Raw genomic sequence first — 11500 nt, 5'->3', positions numbered from 1 at the left:
AAATCCTTCCAACCCTTGCCCCGAACCTTTTGACAATCTCTTAAATGCTCTTTCCTTTCCATCATCTAATGTTCCCAGCACACAAAATTCGATTCATAAGACTTGGTAGAAAGAAAATGTCATTTCATCGATCATGTATTTTCCGGAAATCACCATTGGTTATTACCCTTGTAAACTGGACTGAAGCCACCTTGCCTTAGCTTTTTTGCGTGATGGAAGTTGTTTATCGTAGTGGCGAGTTCTATGAAACTAGATAAGTGGCAACTGCTGGACTTTAACTTCGATTGAAATTTCTCCTATATTTTCACTATAAAATTGGTGTTCGATCTATTTACAAGTTGATCTAACTATGGACTGAGTTTATTCGTAAGAAAATTCGATGAACCTCAAAATAAGACAACAAATGATAATTTCTTAAAGTGATGGGACAGTGAAAGAAGGTCATTTATCACCTCATGCCTAGATATTTTCGTAGAAAAGTTACCCTCATGAAAGATAGTTAGAACTACTACTCTTATGTTTGTAAAGATTTGAAAGCCCCAAATGCATGGTGTCATAATTTTTCCTTTTTCTTCTTTTTTTTTTTTGTAATTTTCTTTCTTTCTTCTTCCTTTTCTTTTTTGCATGCCCTCTAAAATGCATACCCCTCATAAAATGAGCAAATGAAGCACCAGTTCCAATAATCATGTTGAAGATTTCCTTCACCTACTATAACAAAATAATCGGGTTTTTTATTAAATTATTATAAAAAATTAAAAAATTCCAAAATATTATATTTTTATTTACTAAAATATACCAAAAAAAACAGAAAAAAAAGCTGCGCCGATTTGATGAAACCACGGTGGAGGGTTCGATTGGCACACAAAGGTGCTAAACTGATTAAGCACCGCCCTTATAATAGGGCCCATCGGGGGGGGGGGAGAGAAGGAGAGGGAAAGAAGAAGAAAGAAAGAAAGAAAGAAAGAAAAGGAGAGGAGAGGAAAGAAAGAAAAAGAAGGAAAGAAAAGGAAAGGAGAAGAAGAAAAAAGAAAGAAAAAGAAGGAAAGAAAAGGAAAGGAGAAGAGAGAAAAAAAAGAAGAAGAAGAGGAAGGAAGGAAAAAAAAGAAAAAAAAGGTAATTTTTTGTAATATTTGTATGTTAAAATTTATGTTATGTACAATATCGTGTTTTATTATTTTATTTAGCATATATATTTTATGAAATATATTTAGCATGAAAAAATTCATGGTATGTATATTGTATGTTGATTAGAATTTTTTATGAAATTTACTTAGGATATTGAAATTAGTTTTTTAGGAAAAATAGCATTAAAAGTAAAATGTTAAAAATATATATTTAAGAAAGCATAAAATACGAAAAGAAGAAACGGAAATTGTACATTTACGAAAGTAATAAAATGCGAAAAAATTGTATATTTAATAAATTTCAAACATAATGCACTGAAATAATGTAAATTGATAAAATTAAAATTACGATATTTTTAAAATAATAAAATGCGGATAAAAAATACGAACAAATGGCCAAAGTAAGAGTTTTTACTAACTTTTAAAAATTCAGAGATAATTAATACAAACATTTCAAACAAAATGCCTTTGGAATAATATAAAATAATAAAATACGAAAATAAAATACTTTTATTGAAAGAAATAAAAATCGAGAAAATAATACGAGCAAAGGGCGGGGATAAGGGTTTTTTCTTACACCAAATTAATTTAAAAACACACTAAATTAATAAATTTCAAACATTATGTACTGAAATAATGTAAAATTATAAAATTAGAAATTAAGATATTTTAAAGTAATAAAATGCGGAGAAAAATATGAACAAATGGTCAAGTAAGAGTTTTTTACTAACTTTTTAAAAATTAAGGAATAATTAATACAAATATTTCAAACAAAATGCACTGGAATAATATAAAATAATAAAATACGAAAATAAAATATTTTTATTAAAAGTAATAAAAATCGGAAAATAATACGAGCAAAGGGCAGGGATAAGGGTTTTTTTCTTACACCAAATTAATTTAAAAAACACACTAAATTAATAAATTTCAAACATTATGCACTGAAATAATGTAAAATTATAAAATTAGAAATTAAGATATTTTTAAAGTAATAAAATGCGGAGAAAAAATACGAACAAATGGCCGAAGTAAGAGTTTTTTACTAACTTTTTTTTCAACTTGCAGGCATTGCAATGGCTTCATTGATTCGAACCGATAGACACATATCTGATGCGGCTAATAACACGGTATGATTTATTATTTGTTAATCGCGGGTTCTATTTATTTAAAAAGGATATACGTAGTATATACAAATAAATCATGTTATCGTAATATTTTTCTGTAATTTAACACTATCAGGACTCGTACCGATTATTAAGGGGTCGTACTAGTGTTTGGAAAATGGCTCCAGATGCACGATTGATGCCGTACTTGGAGCAAGCCGGATTTGGGTCAGCAGCACTGATCCGGTCCTCCGACGTGCGCTATGATTTAATATCTGCGCTAGTAGAGCGGTGGCGCCCGGAGACCCATACTTTTCATTTTCCGTGCGGGGAGTGCACAGTGACCTTGGAGGATGTTGCAATGCAGCTTGGGCTCCCAATTGACAGGAGTCCCGTAACGGGAGTATTTTCATTTACCGATCCGGATGCACTTTGTTATGAGCTACTGGGGGACTCGCCAGGGGACAGTGAGAGAAATTTTACAGGCTTACAATTTACATGGCTGAAAGCCAAATTTGGACAATTATCAACGACTGCCATTGAAGGTGAGTTGATGTGCGCTGCTCGAGCGAACATCATGCATATCGTAGGGGGAGTACTCATGCCTGATGCAAACAACGACAAGGTGCATTTGATGTACTTGCCCCTGTTAGCTGATTTGTCCACTGTTAGCTCGTATAGCTGGGGCTCCGCCGTTCTTGCAGTGTTGTACCGGGAGCTTTGTCGGGTGACAAACCCGGATGTTGTAGACATGGGCGGATGCCTCCCACTGCTGCAGTCCTGGGCGCTCTATCGGATGCCATTTTTGGCATCCGTTAGTCACCAACCGTATGTCTATCCACTGCTGAACAGGTGATAAAATATAAATTGTCATTATTTGTAGTCATAATATATTGACTAATGTTACCAACCCTAAACCCTATATTTGTTTTTTGTAGGTGGAGTGCTCGTGCAGGTATCGGGAGGTCGTACTTTGTCCCGATATACCTCCTCATGATCGAACAGTATGCCCGGGAAGGGGTAAGCTGCTATTCTAATATTCATGACATCTTACTTCATGATCGAACAATATGCCCGATATACCCATTGCCACGACTTGTCTCTTCCAATCTGCATTCTTATAATCTTTGTGGAAGTTAGTCGCAATGCGACGGATGCAGTAAAAGGATCTCCACGGCACACCGAAACGCCTAATTGCTGCAATTAAACCTTTCCCTCTATCGGAGATGATACAAATGTTATCGTTGCTAATAATATACCTCTGCAGGTTTGTGAGGAAGAATTCCCAAGACTCCATGTTCTCTTTATCTACGATCGCAAATGCTATCGGGAGCACGTTTCTGTTGCCGTCTTGAGCAATCGCAAGAAGTAGGATCTGTGTATATTTTCCATATAGCTAGGTCCCATCCACCTGCACCAATGGCTTGCAATTGGGAAATGCCCGCACACATGGATCAAACGTCCAAAACATCTAATGGAAAATCCTTTTTGCTGGCTGTAACTGGTCGTCCGGGCCATAATATGGCCTTGTCTGCAACTCAATCACAATCCCCGGTACGTACTCCTGCATAGCAGCTATACAACCTTGAAGCTCGTTATACGACGAATCGTAATCCCCATACAGTTACTCCATTGCCATCTGTTTAGCTATCTATGCCTTCCGATATGAGACTCGATACTGGAATCGTGCTTGCATCTCGGCAATCAGTACCAAAACTTTAATGGCTGGCATGTCCTTCACCATTGGCATGATACACGTACAGATAGTTTTCGAATCAAGTTTTCCATGATCTTCTGTCATGCGTGTTGATATGCATGTATGAGGACCAATAAATTTTCGTATCTCCCACATCTGAGAACTTTTAATGAATGCAGCTCGTACCCGCCAATTGCAGCCTTTCGCTACCTTCCAACACTCCCCAACATATATTGTCGGAGTAGACACTGCGACTTTATAATCCATCGATATGTTCATGATGTACCGTTTAATGGCATATACGCACTCTTCCTTACAGCTGAATCTCTGGCCTATGAATAACTCCTCATCATCAGATGTTACGGCCAGCCCGTGAGGATGAACTATTTCAGGGTACTCCGGGAACTCAGCTACATACGTTGCGTCGGGGTCTATGAGCGATATGTGTGGCCCAGGATTATTGTGTATCAAAATACGCCGTATCTGCTCCCCGACCGAAGAAGCGTTAATGTCTTCATCGTTGTTGACATCTTCATCGTCAATATCATCAGGTACATCGTCCACTTCGGGATCACCGTCACTATCGACCTCTTCATCCCAATGATCGCCACCACCTTCTTCTTCAACACCAACCATATCAACATCGGGTGTAATATTTAGGTCGATACAGATCCCACCCATAGTTGATTCACTATCAACGTATGATATTGGAGCCACCATCCACGGTTCTTGAGCTCCGTGTTCTTCATCACATGCATTGACATCTTCATTTTGCTCCATACCGACTAACTCAGCAAATAAGTGAATCGGTGCATTCTTGTCACTCCTATTCCCACAGTAGAGATCCACCATTGTCTCCACGTCTTCGTCATCTACAAGTTTCATTTCAGTGAATTTGACCAGATTTGTCGAAACTAGAAACTTGTAGAAAATTTTTGATATCCTTCTCCCACAACGTCTAAGAATTTTTGCATTAATCATTGCCTTCATTTCATCGAACGAGACATTTCTATTAAATCTCATTGCCATTTGTTGCCGACATTCAAATACACATCCAACACTTGTTGTCAAGATGACTCTATCGAAATAAACGCATACAAAAAACTTAGCACCCATCTTCAATACTTAATCTGTCAAAAAATAAACAAAATCTCATAAAAAATCTCGATCGGTAAATAAATTACTTAAATAAAAAAATTTAATGTTTCAATATACAATTTTGTACATGAAAACCGTTTAACCACTAATCCTAATAACTAACACAATAATAATATTAATAATTTTATACTCAAAATAATACTAACTAAAATTATTAATTAGGGTTTTACTACAAATAATAACTAACTAACTATAATAATAATACTAGTTTTCTACTAACTAGTTTATTTTGGTAAATAAAATAATAACTAACCATAATAATAATACTAGTTTTTACTAACAATAATACTAAGTAACATCTTAATACCTTAATAACATCTTAATACTAACAATAATAATAATAATAATAATTAAAACTATCAATTTGAGTTTTATTAATCTTAATAACTAAACTAAAACAAAAAATAATGCAAATTATACAAAACAATAACAACAAGATAATCAATTATTTTTAAAAAAAATACCTTCTTTTTCTCTTTTTTTTCCGCAACACCTCTTCTTTCTCTTTTTTTTCTTCTAATTTTTCTCCCTTCAGCTGGACAGAGTTCGTGTTTATAAGACGAGTAGTGCCGCCAATCAGTATGGCACCATCAGTGCTGCCAACCTGTATGGCACCATCGGTGCTTCCAACCTTATTGGCACCATCGATGCCGCAAATCAGTTTGGCACCTTTGGTGGCGCCAATCAGAACCCCTCCACCAGGGTTCTGTCAAATCGGCGCAGCTTTTTTTCTGTTTTTTGTTTTTTTTATATTTTGGTAAATAAAAAATATATAATATTTTGGAATTTTTTAATTTTTTTTATAATAATTTAGTAAAAAAACCTAAAATAATCTAATTAATTTTAACAATTTTTTATTTGTTGCTGATTTTTAGAGATTATGAATATTTTATTAGTCTAGTTTTAGTCAATAGTTGTTGTTTTTCTATAGAAACACTAGTTTTTAGTTTAATAAATGTAAACACTTTCCATAAAAATTATTTATATTTTCCTCTTGCTTTTGTTGTTTTCTTTTTACAATAAATTTTTCATCAAAAACTTCAATAAATAGGTATCAGAGCTATCATCTTGAGGGACCTATAATTAAGGAATTTTTTTTCTCTCTTTCTTCTCCTATGGATTCAAAAATCCCTTTCACTGCACTTGCACCACACATTTTCAATAGTGAAGGTTCCCATGTTTGGGCAACAAGGATAGAGGCTCATCTAGAGGAAAATGATTTCTGGGAAGTCGTGGAGAAGGACTACGAAGTTCTTTCACTACAATGAGAGAATCAAGAAAATTAGAGGCAAGAGCTACATTATTTGTTGCAGCCTCATCTGAAATCTTTCTCAGAATCATGACAATGAAATTAACCTTTGAAGTTTGAAATTTCTTGAAGGAGTATGAAGGAGATGAAAAGATTAAACTAGAATATTGCAATTAATGTGGACAAAGTATGCAAAATATAAAAAAGTGTTAGTTCTGTTGATATCACTGTTCCCCAGTGATGTCGCAATCTTAACACCGGTGTTTTCGGGGAAGGGGGTCTGATTTTCTTTGACAAATTATTATAGGGGTTAGTTCCGGTGATATGGCCGTTGCATATTTAGTTGGGTTTGCATGCTATTTCATGTCACGATCCTAATAACAGCGTATGAGGGGGTCTGATTTTCTTTGCCAGATTATTACGCTCCGTTGATATAGCTGTTACACATTTTACAGGATTTGCACGCTATTTTCACGTCACAATCCTAACAATATATAGCGTACGGCGAGGGGGTGCCATACGGGTTGAAGTAGGACTAGTATTTGAGCTACCATTTCTTTCTTTCTTTCTTTTTTAAAAGTAAAACTCACATAGTAAATGACAAAAAGAGGTAAAAATAGGAGAGAATCTACTCTCAAGCCAATAAGTTTCCAACACACCTAATTTTAATTCTCCCCATTTTCACCAAAATTAGAAGAACAATAGCACTCAAAATATCCAAAATAGAAGGACTTCGTAAAAAGTTGGTGTAGTTCGAGATAAAGCCGTTCTCGCCAACGAATGAGCTATTTTATTAGTGGATCTACAAATCCAACGTATAGATAATGATTAAAAACAAGATTTAAAATGAAACCAATTTTTAAGTAACCTTCCAAAAACCTAATTATCCGCTTTACTTTGTGAAAAAGCATACCAAAATCATTGACTACCTGTTTCCAAAACAATGTCATTCACGCTAGTGCACTACTCGTGTACAAAATATTTTCATGTAACTTGTTTTCTGTCTTCAAAAATAAGATGAAAAGATTAACATTCTAAGGTAATAGTATATAATCACTACCTATTTTGTATTAGAATATTGTCTTTAATTTGGCTCATTTATCTTCCACCCAAAATGCAAGTTTAATTTGCTTTCCACTGTTTTCTTCTTAAAATTTACATTGTTGATTTAAGACATCAAAAAAGTCTCTTTACGGAATGTTAAGAAATAAAACTGTTATGACAGTTAACAATAGCAGTTAAGGTGGTTGTAATTAGTTTGACAGATTGTGTATATATATATATCATAGCTTGTTATCCAGTTCAATATATGAAAAATTGATCGTTTTATGATCATTATAGATTACATTCATGTATCTCATTATGGTATCTGAGCCTTAGTCACATCTTACACTGCATATTCATAATAAATTAGATTTTGGGTAAAGTCTCATAGATGCAAAAAGTTTTTGATTTGTATAACCAATTTTGTGTCCATCTCTATCAATTGAATTTGTATTTCCAAAACGAGGAGAGATTAAAAATACCGAATTATGTGAAAGGACTAAATTCACAAAATATATATAGGGTAGGGACCTTCTACAGAAATTGACTCTTTCTTAGGGTCTGATATTGATATGGTATAATGATGTTTCATGGCAGCTTCAAGTGTTTACATCTAGTGATCTACATCTCAATTTTCTTTGTATATACGTAATCTCATTTTGACTTATGGAAATTTTCTGGAAGTGTCAATTACTCTTAATTTTCTATATCTTTGTTGGCTCTTTCTTCCATTGGAGTACCAAAAAATCAACTCATGTGCCACCATGTTCACACAAATACAATCAGGGTATAGGATGTCCAAAAACTTGAATTCTGGACCTATGACTTCATTTTAATATAATTTTTTTATCATAACACTGATACTATATTTTGATTTATAAAATAATTAAATTCTTTAAATTATGTGTAACTCAAATAATAGCAGTTAGATTCATTATTTTTAAAATATTATACAACAAATATATTATCATGTGTGATATTATATTAACTTGATGAATTTAACTACTGTAGTTTGAGTTAGGATTGAATTTTAAAATCCAAAAATTTTAAGGATTAAAAAAAATCAATCTAAAGAATAGAGTTGCAACTTACACATAAAATCAATCTAATAATAAAATTTAACTACTAAAATCAATTAAATGTATAATTTAAAGTATTAGAATACTATACAGAAGGACCCACTAGACTTGCTTGGAGCTTAAGTAGGTATTTCTTAATTTGCCAAGAAACGAAGGTGGAAGATAAAGATCCTGTCAGCAAATCATGGAATATGACATGATAAAGTAATTTCATGTTCATTTATTTATATTATGGACTTACAAGTGCATTATTTGTAGAATTATAATTGAATACAACATTCTTTCAGCACACAGACATATTGATTTAGGGTGGGTTTGGATGGGTGATTGAGTGCGGTGCGGTGCGTTTAGCTTACTTTTTGTCTCACGCTACAGTATCGCTATAGTATCTAATCTCACTGTCACCGTTGTTTTTACACTAATCGCGGGTAAACACACCGCCCATTCAAACTCACCCTTAATATTTGCCAATCTTTAGAAGTTTTTTGTACGTTTGATATGACGCATGCATGGCTTATATGTCCCACAACTTGGGAGTTGTTTGCTATAGGGATAAATTTAAAAATTTATGATTTTATATATGAAAATTTTTTATTTAAATTTTATAAATTATTAATACAATTATCTATATAATATAATTTTATATTTTATATTATATACATAAATAATTTAATTTATCTAATACAAAAATAAAGTAATGTATTTATTTTTATAAATGTTTTATGTATACATTTGAATTATAATTAAAGTTTGATGTGTATAATTGCATCAAATCAAAGTTCATGTATCAAATTGCATATTAGATCAAATTTTATGTGTAGTTTTGATATTTATCCCTTTGTTATCTGAATCTTACAAATAAGAATATTTGTTTAGCTACAGATGTTGGACTGAGTTATAAGAAGTTTAATTAGGGAAGTCGAAAATTTTTCTAGGGGTTGGAATTAAGTTATATATTTTTGTGAGCGATAAAATGCAATTTTACCATTTTAATAACTTATATATTATAATTTTAAAGGACTAAATCAAAATTTTAATATTTTTGGAAGTTAAAGTATAAATTTACTATATATTAATTTAAAATTGGGTAAACTACACCCATGGTCACTTTTGTTTACCTTAGGTTACATTTTAGTCACTTATGTTTGAAACGTTACGTTTTTGTCACTTATGTTATCGTGTTGTAACATTTTAGTCACTGAGCTATTAATTATCACTAACGGTGTAACAGCAAGTTGACGTGGCACGTTAAATCATCATTTCAAACAAAAATTTTAGGGTAAATTATACAATCGATCCCCAAATTTTTTCATTTTGAGTAATTTAATTTTTTTTATGTTCTTTATTTTTTTTTCTTTATTTTCCATTATCTTATGCTTCTCCCTCTATTTTCTTACCTTCTCCATTTCTTTTAACATATCAAGAAGTCGAATTGGAAGTGAAGAAATAAGTAGGAAGTCGAAAACCATCATTGCCTATAACCAAAACCCAAAAACCCATACCATGTTTTTTTCTTCACTGCCAATTCGACTTCCTAATATGTTGAAAGAAATGGAGAAGGTAGGAAAATAGAGGGAGAAGCAGAAGAGAATGGAAAATAATGGAAAAAAAAGAAAGTTAAAAGAACGTAAAAGAAAAAAATTAAATTGCTCAAAATGAAAAAAATATGGGGACCAATTGTATAATTTAACGTAATTTTTTTGTTTAAAATGATGATTTAATGCGCCACATTAGCTTACCGTTATACCGTTAACGACAATTAATGGGTCAATGACTAAAATGTTACAACACGATAACATAAGTGACTAAAACGTAACATTTCAAACATAAGTTACTAAAACGTAATCTGAAGTAAACAAAAGTGGCCATGGGTGTAATTTACCCTTTAAAATTCTTTAAACTTTAAAAGGCCAAAAGTGAGATTTCCTTTTTTGGGGAGGGAAAAGCAGGCGAACGAAACCTTTGTTAGCATCCTTGGCACCACCCTGAGTTCAATGTTCCTTAACTAAGATTTCAAGTTTAATTTTGTGGATATAGAATATAGTGTTGAGACCTAAATTTAATTGAAACTAAACACCAAATGATCTCAAACTAAAAAAAGGAAAGTAACACCATGCATATTGATCATTTGTAGGAAAATATTGATCCTTAGTTTTTCTTTTTATAAGATCTATATTTGTTTAATTTCATGTTATCAAAATTGGAATATGTTAAAAAGTATATTTATTTGTTTAATATAAAAAATTCAACCATTAAAAATATATAAAATTGTATTCTCAAATAACATATATATCAAATTAATTGAAAACTTAATGTGAAAAATTATATTACTAAACTAAAATTCAATTTGTTAAATAAAATTTGTATAAATATATAAAATTAGTACAACATTATAATGTATTAAACCAATTATTTGAAATATTACAAATTTAACTTCAAAGTGAAATTTAAGTAGCCATATAATCCAATGCATTGATGGAAATTGGTTAGAAAGGGAAGAGCGTTTTCGATGTGTATATGGGTTAATATCCGTTCCAATTTTTCATTTATTAATATCTAATATAATGATTATCGCTATTTAAATGTGGCGATATATGTAAAATCGTGAAAATTTTAAAATTAACTTATTAATAGTGATTAAACATGTATTAGAAAATCCAAAGGAGGAGGAATGCTTCCTTTTGGGTCCAACAGGATATATTATATAAAAATTAAACATGGAGACCTCCAAGATTAACAGTAATTCCTATAATAGTGAATCTAAACTACAATTATTGTTGTGTTTTCTACCTTAGTGATTGTAGATGTAACTGATGTTATGTCGATTAATTGAAATAAATATTGAACAATGAAAAGAGTCAAAATTTTACATTGCTGCTACTATTTAAATACATGTTCGTGGATCAAGTTATGATTTATTTTTGTATCCTCTTAGGGATGAGTAAAATTCGATTCGATTGAAAAAATCGATTTTTTTAATTTTGAGTTATTTAAATTATTCAAGTCAACGCGAATAACTAAATTTGGATTTCAAGTTCAAGTCTAGT

Source organism: Gossypium raimondii, chromosome 1, assembly GCF_025698545.1.
Source record: "Gossypium raimondii isolate GPD5lz chromosome 1, ASM2569854v1, whole genome shotgun sequence".
NCBI classification, from domain to species: domain Eukaryota; kingdom Viridiplantae; phylum Streptophyta; class Magnoliopsida; order Malvales; family Malvaceae; genus Gossypium; species Gossypium raimondii.
This window is presented reverse-complemented; position numbering follows the sequence as displayed.